The sequence below is a fragment of the Sturnus vulgaris genome, chromosome 3 (assembly GCF_052056855.1).
Source record: "Sturnus vulgaris isolate bStuVul1 chromosome 3, bStuVul1.hap1, whole genome shotgun sequence".
In the NCBI taxonomy this organism is placed as follows: domain Eukaryota; kingdom Metazoa; phylum Chordata; class Aves; order Passeriformes; family Sturnidae; genus Sturnus; species Sturnus vulgaris.
Window position 1 is genome coordinate 6,880,512 of NC_142245.1, and position 12,721 is coordinate 6,893,232.

The 12,721-nt window shown below is 55.5% G+C and overlaps 1 protein-coding gene across 5 annotated transcripts in view; it reads left to right on the plus strand.

The window, feature by feature from the left end:
- Positions 1-12,721, plus strand: part of LOC148224167 (uncharacterized) — a 58,135-nt gene that overhangs the window by 37,530 nt on the left and 7,884 nt on the right. Inside the window, exon 1 of one of the 5 annotated variants that reach the window (XR_015802114.1) lies at positions 3,410-9,196. The exons of the other annotated variants lie outside the window; for them this stretch is intronic. The gene's annotated coding sequence lies outside the window, so the exon portion shown is untranslated. Of the gene's footprint in view, positions 1-3,409; positions 9,197-12,721 lie in introns of those variants that run through there. 5 annotated transcript variants of the gene reach the window in all.

Genomic DNA, 12,721 nt, shown 5'->3' on the forward strand with positions numbered 1-12,721 from the left:
CTGCAGGACAGCCACACCGCAGGGACAGCACAGGGGCCACGTCCCTTCTCCTTCCCCGGGTGCCAGAGGCGAGGCACGGGCACGGCCGCCCTCCCTCCCTCCCTCCCCGCAGCCTGGAGCCTCTCTCCTGACCAGGGAGGAGCAGAGAGCAGGCGGCTGCTCTCCCAGGAACACACTTCAGGCCCGTGAGGAGTACAGCCGAGTGCTCAACAGGCTCTGGAAATAAGTGGAAGTCAAATAAGTTTGCCACTCTTTGTCCCCCTTTCAATATCTAGCTTTGATCAAAATCCTTGGATACTCAAGTGGTTGTTGACTTAATGTAGTAATGAGACATAGCCTTAAGTGAGGCCATTTCCGTGCCCATTCAGGCTCTCTGAGAGCAAGGGATGCAGGAGGAAAAGCCTCTCCTGGTCTCTGGGAGCTGCAGCAGAGCCCAGAGCAGAGGGCTCCGCCTCTGGCTCCCGGGAGAGGCAGCAGGGAGGTTTGGTAGCCACGGGTCCCCCGGGGCACACTTAACACCTCGCTGGGTGGCACCGAGAAATGCACTGAGAACACCTCTGAAAGCTGCAGCAGGGCCTGGACACCGGACACCACTGTCACCATTGCCTCCTCCTGGAGACCACCAGGGAAGAGGGTGGCACCATCCCAAGGACACGGATGGTCCTAAAGGCCCTTTGCAGCCTCAAGGGTTCTGCCATTCCCCGGGCAGGCTATGGACCCGAGCGAGGCAAGAGCCCAGGAGCCCCGAGAAAAGTAAAAATTCTCCAAGTGACGGGGAGCAGCTCAGCCAATTAGGATTTTAATTCCCCTCGTTATGCACGGCCAGTCAATAAATTCTGCACCAAGCAGCTGCTCTAATTCTTAAGCCCATTAAGCCCTACATCTGATAGGCGGGCGGGGGGGGGCTGCCGGGGGGCACAGACGGCGCTCCTCGAGATATGAAACATTTCCTCTTGTGCATCTGGGTCACCCCAGGCAGCCCCACTCCGAACGGGGATTTTATGGAGGCGGCGAGCGGGAACTCGTATAAATATCCTGCCAGAGACACGCACCCCGCATATGGAGAGAATAAAGAGGGGACCGCATGAGATGCGCCTGGTGCTGCAACAGAGCGGGAGAGCAGAGCTGGAGATGGAGCAACAGGATTTGGGCGCCTAAAACGGAGGGAGATGGTCCCAAAGAGCTGGGCAGGCAGCCAGGAGGGAAGAAAAGCGGGATCAGAGATGCTGGGAGGAAGAAAGCTCCTGGAGCTGGTTGGCTCGGAGGCAGGAGGAGGCCAGGAGCCACAGGGACAATTCCTGGAGAGAAGGGGCAGATGGCTGGAGCAGAGGTGAAAGGCAGCAGGGAAAAGAGAACGCGCTGGGAGTGGAAAAGCCTTTGGCGGCCAAGAGGGTTTCGCTTGTTAATTGGCAACAAGCGAACACATTAATTACAAAGTTACTGGACTGGTCAGGGAAAACATTGGCAGCGGAGCGCTTCACATTCCTCCGGACACCGAGCAGAGCCTGCTCTAGGAGCGCTGCCTCTGCCCACCCGCATCCAGGTGCCAGCGCCCCCGGGCCTGGCAGCTCCGGTGTCAGGAAGAAACTCTTCCCTGCGAGGTGCTGAGGCAGTGGCGCGGTTTTCCCAGAAAAGCTCCGCGTGTTTCTTGCACCTCCTGCAAACAGCACTAATAAGTTTGTTAATAACGGCACACATCAGCGGCTGCTGCTGGTAAATTAATTAGGAGCGGCATCGCTGGGCTCTGATTATTTGCCATCCTTCCACCTTGTAATTTTGTCACCAGCTCATGTCTCAAACGCCACTAGAAGCCCACTTGAGCAAGCCCAGCCAGAAGGGGGGACCCGCAGTGCTGGGCACATGCTCAGAACCGAGAGAAAATGGCTTTAAAACCTTCCCAGCTCGTCAAGGCCAGTTTATTCAAGTTAATTAATCTGCTGTTTCCGGAGCATTATGCATTTCCTGCCCAAAGCGGCCGACAGCACGGCGCTGCTGCAGGAACATCTGGGTGTAGCAAGCCCCAAAAAGCAGAGGCTCGGGGATCAGCCCTTCCCAAAGGGCAGCTGCAGCTGGAAAGTCACAATTACACAATTACACAATTACACGTGCACTGGCTCCTCTCCCTCGCCTGCCGGGCTTTGAACTCCAGGCTCTCCACTTCCTCGCAACTGTGAGCACCGGGAATTAGGTGAAAGTTTTAATTCCAAAGAGCACCGAACGCTCCAAATCCAAGGAGTGCACCTCAAAGGCCAGTGGAGCCACTACTCCAGATCTAGAGCCGCAGCCCTCACCACCTCAGCTGTGGCAGCAACGCACATGGCGGCACAGAAACCTTTCTGTCACTCCTGATTCCCCACGTTAATAATTTAGCAGGAAATGGGGGTCCCGGGGGTCGTCGGCATTAATTATTCGGCAATGGCCCACCCCTGAGGAGAGACTGAAGGCGCTGTGACACACCCAGTGACGCCGTGATGGACCTGCCTGCAGCAGAGGGAATTTTAATGGGCTGGAACCACAACATCCTGGTGAGGTTCTCGAGGAGCAGGCGGCAAAGCCTGCAAGGACAGTTGAGACGCTCGCTGCCCTCGTGGTGCAATCCCGCTACATCAAATGGAGATCAAAAGCAACAATAGCCTGTAATCAAGGATATCTGCATAATAGTTTTCCTGAAGGATGTTTGTGCAGGTGAGCGAGGAGTAAAGCATTGTTTCATCAAATGGTAATTTCCTTGTATCTCCGAGAATGAATCCCATTTGCTCGCCGGGGTATAATTCAATTAAAGGGGAGAACCCTGAGCCAGGGAATGAAATCTATCGGTTTCGCTGCCATGCCGCAAATCACGCCAAGCACGAAAATGGCATTTGGTCCTGACATCATGATTTATTTCCTACTCGGTATCTTATAATTCTTACAAGATAAGCCAAGACGAGAAATTATCACGTGCGCGTGGGGGTCGTGCCTGATGCTCTTTATTTTCCCTTCCCAACCGCAGGACTCTGCGTTTCAGCCTTATCTTTGAAGAGGCCGGGAAAAGGAATGGAAATATTTTACGGAGGCCAAGCTAAGCCTTGCTCTGCCCCCGCGGCTGCCTCAGCCATGGGACCAGGGAGCCCCAGCGCTTCTCTTCCCCCGCCCCAAAGCCCACAGGAGGGCAGAGAGGAAGGAAGGCTCTGCTCCGTGGACAACTCTCCCCTCTCTCCCGCCGCAGGGAGAGTCCCCAGCGGCTGGGGAGTGACAGGGGAAGGCTCTCAGCTGTCCTGCCTGGGTGAGGAGCCCAGCCTGGGGACACTGCCCGTGCCCACATTGTCCTCCCCTCCCTTGGCAGCAGCCTGCAAGGGCACCTCAGCTCATCTCCTTGGCCACCAGTAGGAATGCCCGGGCAGCGGGACGTGCTGTGGTGCCCCTGCCCTCCTCGGGGAGGGTGTCAGGACCCCCCCGATCCACGGACAATCTGTGGATTCACTGGCAGCTCAGCCTTGGGCTGCCCGTGTCACGGCCACCCTGTGCACAGCAGAGCCGTGGGCAGCGTTACCAGACACACTCGGCTTCCTTCGGAGAGACTTTTTAGCTAATTGACCCTCCTCCTCCTCCTAATTTGCTTTCAGGATCTTAAAATCTTCCCCCTCTCACCACCAGGGGAGCAGCTTTTCCTCTCCTTGCCCTCACTCCAAATTCCTGAGCACAGGTAAAACAGACATTCATTGCAGCCTGCCAGCAGGCAAGGAAAGCTAATTAAATTATTTGTAGCTCTGCTGGATGTTATTGCAATCCTCTGCAGCTGGATCAGAAAGCTGTCTGGCCAAAAACAAGTGGTATTTGAATTTATCGTATTTTTCTGGTGTGCGGTTTACCCCTTCGCCACCAGTGCCCATGACATCTCCATGACAAGAGTGTCCCCACTCCATGGAAGTGTCTTCTCTGACGGGCCTCACATCTGGCCTCTCACTGAAGGCTGTTTTCTCCCAAGCGCCCTAACAAATCCGCTAACAGTGCTGGGCTGGGGACGCTGCAGCAGAGGACAAGGCACCCCAACACGAGTGGGAGGAGCAGATGGGTGACAGTCACCTTGTGCTTTGCACTTCACCTGTTACCTGCCCGTGCTCTTCCCTCTGGGAGACGCGGCCGCACCGAGGCACTGCAAGTTTCACCCCTGAACCAAAAGTTAACCCGAGTTTGAGAACAAAAGCGGCGCTGTTTGTCCTTGCACGCCAAGGATTACGAGTATTGAAAGGGCTCCTCATTATGGGCTTGTCACCGTCTCTGCTTTAATCTCCTCCTCTCTCTGCTCCCCGCCTCCCTCCCACCGCCGGGGATGCTCGGCCAGGCCAGCGGGACGCTCTGGGCGAGCCCTGCTGGTCCCTTCAGCTCCCCAACGAGACCATCACCTCCTGCCGGAGGAGAAACTCCCACCACAAATATTCCCGATATCCCACTGACACAAACGGCCCCGGCAGCCCCGAGTGCTGTGGGCCAGATGTTTTGTCTTTCTGGAGCTCGGGTTCCCCTTTCCACGGCATTTATTGAGTTCATCTGCTGACAGAATAAGGCAAAACCCACACCGGGAGCCCCGGAACCGGTGTCACACACACAACCCAGCATTATTTGCCCATCAGCCCCCGAAAAGGCATGGCCAGCACCCGGGATGGAGCCGCAGCGAGCATGGTTATGGCAGAGAAAAGCAGCCTTATCTCCCGGCCGGCACGGGGAAATCTTGCTGCAGCCATTATCTGCGAGCAAACCGGTTCTGTAGTTTGCAAAATTAATAGTATTTAGCCCGCTAGTTTCCGTAGTAACCGGGCCGCCGTCCCTCCCCGCGTGCCCGTGGCAAGGTCTCTGAAGCATTTCACATTGTACTTATCCATTTTCTTGCTCTCACCTCGCTCTCACCTTTACTTTCAGCGCAGAACGCGACACAATCCACCGCCACTAAAGACTCGGCTGAGAGTCAGATTAAAATTATCCCTGTTTGCCCTGACCTCTTTTCTCTGCAGGTGAGAGTGTCCCCATTCAGCAGCTAAATGAAGCAGAAATGATGGAGTGTTTGTTTTCCCTGACTTTTCCTCAGCTTGCCAGTAAATTTACAGCCACGAATATGAAGTGTTAATTTAATGTTCCCACTGAGCATCTCATTGTCAACAAAGGCTTCAAACCCTACGAGAGGAAAAGGTTAGCTCATGCAGAAAATGACCCTTATGGCTTGATTGCCTTCTGGTCCAGACTCGCGGCGAGCAGAAAGCGGAGGGCTTTGACTCGCAGCTTAATGCATTTGATGGCGATAAATGGGAGCTCTCTGCCTCGGCGCGGGGACGGAATCACCTGTAATGCTCACTTATTTGTCCGTGCAGACAAATCTCCGCCGCCCCAAAGGGGAGCTCTGCCCTCCTCCTCCTCCTCCTCCTCCTCCTCCCCCCCAAAACTAATTTGACAGAACCGAAAAGTTAAACCCTTCATTATCCCCCAACTTCAGCGGAAGAGGGGCTTGCTGGCTGCAGATTACAACAGGACAAATTAGTGGTGGCGTGAAGCATGAAATTGCTTTCTTCACCTGGTGCTTCAAAACTTTAAGGCCTCGGCAGCTCTGGTGACACTCAGAAAAAAAAAAAAAAAAATTCTTCCAGGGAGGAGAAGTCACAGAAGGAAGGAAAATATATTAAGGTTTAAATAATCAAAAGTGGGCTCCTCTTTGGGGCAGAATTACACGTGCAGAAGGCTGCACTGAGAACACATGCTCGACATCTTCAGGGGAATAAAGAAACCCTGATGGTGGTGTGGAACGGGATACGACAATTCAAAAGAGACTCAAATACCAGCTTTCAGTTTTTCTTACAGCTACAACCAAACCTGGAAGCAGGATGGAGATGACGACACATGCTAACACACACACGGTGGGACTGTGCACTGGGAAATCAAGCAAAACCAGAATGAAAACAAAACCCCAAACATCCCAACCCCAGCCAGAAGCTGTTGACCCGACACCCACAAAAACGCCTTTCCACGGGCTGTTCTGAAAGCCCCGGAGCAGAAAGGATTCATTTGGGTGAAATCCTTTTCTCACACTGCCGGCCTTTGGGCTCCCAAAGCCATTTCGGAGTCAGGGGTAGAGGCAGAAGGGAATGTCACCGACTGGCCCGTGTCTCAGCGGTGCCCGAGGCAGACAGGGATTTCCGAGGTCACAGCTGAAGCACTGGCATTTCATCAAGGACCTAAATGACACAAATGAGTCTCAGCACGGCAATCCCAGCCCCAGGAAAGCCAGGGAACGGGGGGGAAAGCTGATGGGGCCCGTGGGGACACGGAAGCCTTCACAACCCAACGGTGGGAACTGGATTCCTCCAGCACGAAGGAGGAGTGTCGGTGTGTCCCCAGGAGGAGCAGGAGTTCGAGCAGAGGGCTGGATGGCTGCTCCCAGGCCCGATGTTTTATTCAGGCAGGCTGGAGCTCCCGGGCTCGCCGCCTTTGGGAGCCATTTGCGGCTCACATTGTCAGTTAACAGGAGTCATTGTGAAAGCAGCAATTCAGCCGCTCCGGTCCTTTCCTAACAGCATTTTTCAGCCTGCAATTTGGATGATAGGAAAATTACAACCCTGCTGCACTATATTATGTGATATAAATGTTATTGCAATTAAGCCGATGAGGAGAAACCCCAGAAAACAAAGATGTGTCGTTGCTGCTTTCTCCTCGTTCTCTCCCCAGAAGTCGAGCGCTTACACGAGGGCAGTGCAGGGGAAGGAAGAAGCGTCTCCATGAGCTGGAGAGCCCGTGGGAGCAGCACAAACCCCCAGGGACACGCTGGGATTTCAGCCAGCTCCCTGACAAGTGATTTCCCTGCGGCACACACGAGGGAGAGCTGCTCTGGGGAACAAGCTACGGCCAAAAGCAGCCCAGGCATCCGGAAATCCTTCTGGCGATGGAACAGGACACGTCAGGGCACTGTGGAGGCGATTTCCCGCCAGCTGTGCCAGAGATCTTCATTCCCCATATCCTCAGCCTCGGTTACTTCTCCCAGCCCAACCTCTGGAGCGTTTTGACTTTATGTGGAAGACATCAGCCCAGGCAGCAGGGCACGGCCTCCCTGTGCAGAGCAGGAGAATGGTGTTGTAGGACACGTGTCCCGCGGGTGAGCCAGCCCCCGGGGCCAGTGTCCCCTACAGGCAGTGCTGCTGCTCGGGGACAAAGCCGGGCCGGGACAGGCAGCCAGCTCTGCAAACACCTGGCACCTTCCCTCCGAAACGTGAGCAAATGTTTACGGAGAGCAAACTGCTGTCGACTTCGCTGCCTCTGAAGAGGAAAAAAACAAAGCAAAACAGGAGTCCTAGCACTCATCATTTACTCCAAGGTGCCGTAACCAGGTAGAAACTTGTCTTTTATGTGCTGAACTGTGTCCATGAAAACACATTATCTTTAAGTGGGCACTGGAGGAACCCCACTCAACATTGACTTCTTCGTGCCATCGCTAACACTGGATACTTCAATCATTTGAAGGTTTAAGTGGAGATTAGCAGAGACCTCACCTGCATCTCTCTCTCTGGCAGTTCAGCATGTTTGGGGCATGCTCTGCAGCAGCAAAGCTCCTGAAAGGCAAAGCCTCGAGGAAGCCCTGCAATCTGCAGGACAAGGTCTCTGTCTGTCACAGCCCCCCACCCGGGACAAAATCAGAGCCCAGAGGGCTCCCCAAGGGGAGGAGGATTCCAGAAAGCGCCCACGGCATGTGGCTTCCCTGCACGTCCCTCTGAACACCAGGAAGCTGTGGAAAGCACTGTGATATTTTGGGACGAAGGTCCCCAGCCCTCCAGGGGTGGGAGCAAGCCCCTTGCCGGCAGGGAAGCGTTTCCCAGCCTCATCCCTGGAGCGGGTCCTGCTGGCTGGAGCCTCCCAGCCCTGCGGAAGCGCTGCGGGTCCTGCCCCGTGCCGTGGCAGCCGGGCCAGCGGCAGCCACCGGTCCCTAATGGGCGCCCGGCATGTGCGGCCACGTCCGGCTGATTAGGCGTGGGTGATCCGAAATGTCAGACCATTATCTGAGCACGCAGAGCCCTCCTAATCACGGCCTTGCTGCTGGTAAGTGGGGAAGGTGATGCTCCAACTCAGAGCGGAAATCAGCCTGAATTACTGGAACAAGCCAGCAAAACCCCTTTGTTCCCGCAGCCTTGCCGAGGCGTGGCTCGTGTCCTCGCAAGGCGATCTGCAATATCCTGGCCCAGATGAGGGACATTAAAAGCCTCCTGTCCTCCCTCCCCTGCACCCTACACCCTGCACCCTACACCCTACACCCTACACCCTACAGCTGCCCTGCTCTGTGAACACTCCCATCCCCAGCCAGGGGTGGGAACAATCCTGCTGTGGGCAAGGGGCTCCTGGCAGCCCACGCTGCGTGGAACGGACACCCCCCGGAGAGGGGCAGGACAGCGACAATCAACTCCTCGTCACACCGAGCCCCTGTCGGGCCCACGTGTGAGGTGTCTCCAGAGCTGAGAACGCTCCTGGCCAAAGCCCGGCTCAGACCGGGCTGCGCTCAGCTGCCGTCACGCTCGACGCTTCCTGTGACTCCTCGGGAAAACGTTAATTTGAGACATTTCTGAACTCCACGCCAGTGCCACAGCAGGGAATAATCGCCCCATTTCAAGCTCAGAGCAAGGCTCAGATACAGGGAGAAATTAAACAAGGATAAGAGCAAGAAACTGTTAAATGTCAAAAATATTTTTGCTGCCGGTTCAACAACAAAGTCTGGAGGAGATAAGTCTGTGTGTGTACTAACGTTCTATAAAAAAGTGATTATTCAGCCCTGGGAACAGAGCTATTGATTCCTGTAACAAAGGCCACTATATCCACTGCAGTGGGCTTGCTCTTTTCAGCCTGGGAAAATTGATTTTCTTAAACTTTCCCTTGAACCTGCAGTAGGGTTTAATCCGAACCTAAAGGAGCCTTTTAAGAACTCCCATAAATTAAAATGATATCTCTTCATTTGGCACATTTTGGGTCCCTGCTGTTCCGGCAGAAGCAGGAGAAACGCTGGAGAAAGAGGTGGCAGGAAGCGATAAGAGCGTTTTGTGACAGCCGTGTCCCTGCTGCACACGTGTGGTTCCACGCGGGACAAACAACGCACCAAACATCCAAATGTTTGTTTGCACACGTCAGAAACGACGCGTGAACAACAAAATGTTTGTTTGCACACGTCAGAAACGACGCGTGAACATTGCGTGTAAGTGAAGCAATGGAGATGTCACCCTCACCCTGTCATCTCTGTGTCACTGGGTGCCACTGAGGTGTCACCCCAGCCCATCTCTGTGTCCCTGGGCCCCATGGGGTGTCACCCCAGGCAATGTCTGTGTCACTGACCCCATGGGGTGTCACCCCAGCCCATCTCTGTGTCCCTGGGCCCCATGGGTGTCACCCCAGCCCATCTCTGTGTCCCTGGGCCCCATGGAGGTGTCACCCCAGCCCATGTCTGTGTCACTGACCCCATTGTGTCACCCCAGCCCATCTCTGTGTCACTGGGTGCCATGGGGGTCACCCCAGCCCATCTCTGTGTCACTGACCCCATGGAGGTGTCACCCCAGCCCATCTCTGTGTCACTGACCCCATGGAGGTGTCACCCCAGCCCATGTCTGTGTCACTGACCCCATGGAGGTGTCACCCTCACCCTTCCATCTCTGTGTCCCTGGCCCCCATGGGTGTCACCCCAGGCAATGTCTGTGTCCCTGGGCACCATAGGGTGTCACCCCAGCCCATCTCTGTGTCACTGACCCATGGAGGTGTCACCCTCACCCTTCCATCTCTGTGTCCCTGGGCCCCATGGGGTGTCACCCCAGGCAATGTCTGTGTCACTGACCCCATGGGGTGTCACCCCAGCCCATCTCTGTGTCACTGGGTGAAGGTGTCACCCTCACCCTGCCATCTCTGTGTCCCTGGGCACCATAGGGTGTCACCCCAGCCCATGTCTGTGTCCCTGGGCCCCATGGGGTGTCACCCCAGCCCATCTCTGTGTCACTGACCCCATGGGGTGTCACCCCAGCCCATCTCTGTGTCACTGGGCCCCATGGGGTGTCACCCCAGCCCATGTCTGTGTCCCTGGGCCCCATGGGGTGTCACCCCCAGCTCCAGCCCCTGCCCACCCTGCCGTGCCCTGCCTGTTTACATCTCCCGCACACCGCCCCCTTTGTGGCCCCGCTGAAAACGCGCAGTGTGCAGCACACCACTCTGTACATTTACGCCGTTGTTTTCCCCTCAGTAAGGCAGTAAATGACCTTTTATTCCGACAACAATTCCGAAAACAAAACCGAGAAGCAGCCCCTGGTCAGATGTGTGCGCGGCGAGGCAGGGTTTGTTATTTAAGCAGCAGCCAGGCTGTGTGCTATGCAAACAAACCCCACGCTCTGTTCTCCCAACCTCCTGCTGACTTTGCAACTAATTTTGTTAGCGAGGAGAACACACTGCGCCGACATCAATGCAGCAAAGAGCCCGGAGACGTTTGTTCATAACTTTGTAACAAACATTGATCAATCGATTTTTTTTGCCGGCGTGGGGAGGGAAAAGCCCGCAAACAAAACAAAACGCATATGGGGAGATTTTTTTTAATGGCACAAAGGGCAATTAGGCACCCAACCTTCCCGTGAAATGAGATTCCTTACAGTCCTCTGTGCTTTTAAGTCTTCCCCTTATGCTCACTGGAAGCAAAATCCACCGTCGAGCCTCCAAAGGAGGAAAAAAAAAACAAAAAAAACCCAGCTGCAGCCAAGAGATGCTCGGCGGGCCTGGTGCAGCATTTCTGAACGCAGCAGAACAAGGACAGGTGAAGGCTCCTGCAAAGCGAAGGACACCCAATCCCACGTGTGCAGCCTTGTGCATCAGACCTGCACAGAGCCAGCAAAGCAGGGAGAAGCCTCACTGGCTGTGAGCAGTGACCCAGTGCAGTGGGAAAGGTGCAGCAGGGGTGTGTGTGCCCCACGCTGCTCCTCCAGCTGTGCAGCACAGCAGCTCAGAGGCGCCTGCAGCCCCTCTGCCCGGCAGAGCTGTACCGCAGCCTCGGGATGCTGCAGGCACACGAACCCACCTGCAAGGGGAGCTCCCGCGGGAGGGATGCTGAGACTGGCAATCCAAGCAGCTCTGACGCTGCAGGAGCCCCTGCACAAAAGGAAACAGGGCTTCCAGACACAGCATCTTCATTTCAGGCACGGAGCAGAAAGACGGAGCACAATTTCCAAAGTTGGCTCCCGCAGCCTAACTAACAGCCCGCAGCAGCACTTCCTCGGCAGGCAGCTGTCACCTTATTTTGCCTTCGGAATCAGCCCTGAGGTTTCACTGCCACTGCTCATTAGCAGGTCCCCGAGCAGGGAAATGCCAGGGGTGATTCCAGCGCTGCTCCCCGTGCTCAGCACAGGGCCCACACCGTGTCCCTCCTGCAGCCGGTGACATTTAGCCAGTCCCTGGGAGCTGCTGAGCCACAGAGCCCCTGGCTGTCAATCTCCTGCTCTGCAGCTCTGGGGGCTCAGAGAGCCCCTCACAGCAGCAGCCCCCCAAACCACAGAGACACCAGCCCTGCACCGCCCTGCCTGCAACTGCCCTGAGCAGGATTTTACAGCTGCCCTCGAGAAAATGACTTCTAATAGTTCTGAACATTTATATACTTATGAACACTCACTTTTACAAAACAGCACAGCCTGAAAGATTTCTGGTGGTGGCTGACAAGAGGAAACAGGAATGTTTTTCACAGTGTGACCAGAGGGGTACTTGCATCCTGTGGCTGCCCTGGGTCACACAGGCTGAGGAGGCAGCCAGAGGGGCACAGGGCAGCACCAGCGAGCCCGACCAAGGGTTTTGGGAGCCCCTTGCCCTGCCTGCAGCGCTGCTGGCCATGGGCACAGCCAGAGGGGCACAGTCGGGCGGGCAGCTGGCCCCAGCCCACACAAGCTGCGTCCTGCCCTGCCGCTATTTACTCACAGCTCCAGATGTTGGCACCACAAAGAGCTACAGACAGACGGACAGAAGGGCAGCAGTGTTGAGCCGCAGACACTGGCGGCTCTATTCTTCAGGAAAGCGCCTCCGACTTCCCCAGCCAGCCCTTTGGAAGTCATCTGGGCTGGTGGAGCTCGCTTTCCTCTCGTGGGACACGACTGGTGAGAGAGAACATCAGCTCTGCTGTTTGTCCCCGCGCTGAACGGAGCCCTTATCAAGGCACAGAAAAACCAATTGTTTCAAAGCAAAGGGCTGAGAGCTCAGCGATGCTCTGGCAGCCTGCAGCTTCTGCCTGCCCCTCTGGCTCTGCGCAGGGATGACTTGTTCCACGGGAAAGAGAAACCCCACACCTAAATGCTTTTTGGGAGGCTCCACCTTGCATTTTGAAGCCTCACGACTGCGCACAGAAATGTTCAAACAGCAAAATGAAAACATGTTGAAAAGGGAGTGGTCAGAGGGGCAGAAGCACCTGCAGAAGGGGGCGAGAGCTGGGTGTGGGCTCACACTCTGTGTCCCCTCAGCCCTGTCCCCACAGGCAGCCCGTGACCACTCGGATGCCCCAAGCACCGTGCAGGCTGGAGATGGGATTCGAGTTTTTAAACAGTTGCTTTTTAAAGCTTCTGGTGTGAACCAAAGTTCAGATCCTTCACAACTGGTAGGAAAAGATATTATTGCCTGGAACCATGCCCAGAAAAACTCCAAGCCCAGCTTGCTCCTGGCTGTGCTGGCTGCCAGGCCCCAGTGCTCTGCCACGATGCCATCTGGTGCCTAC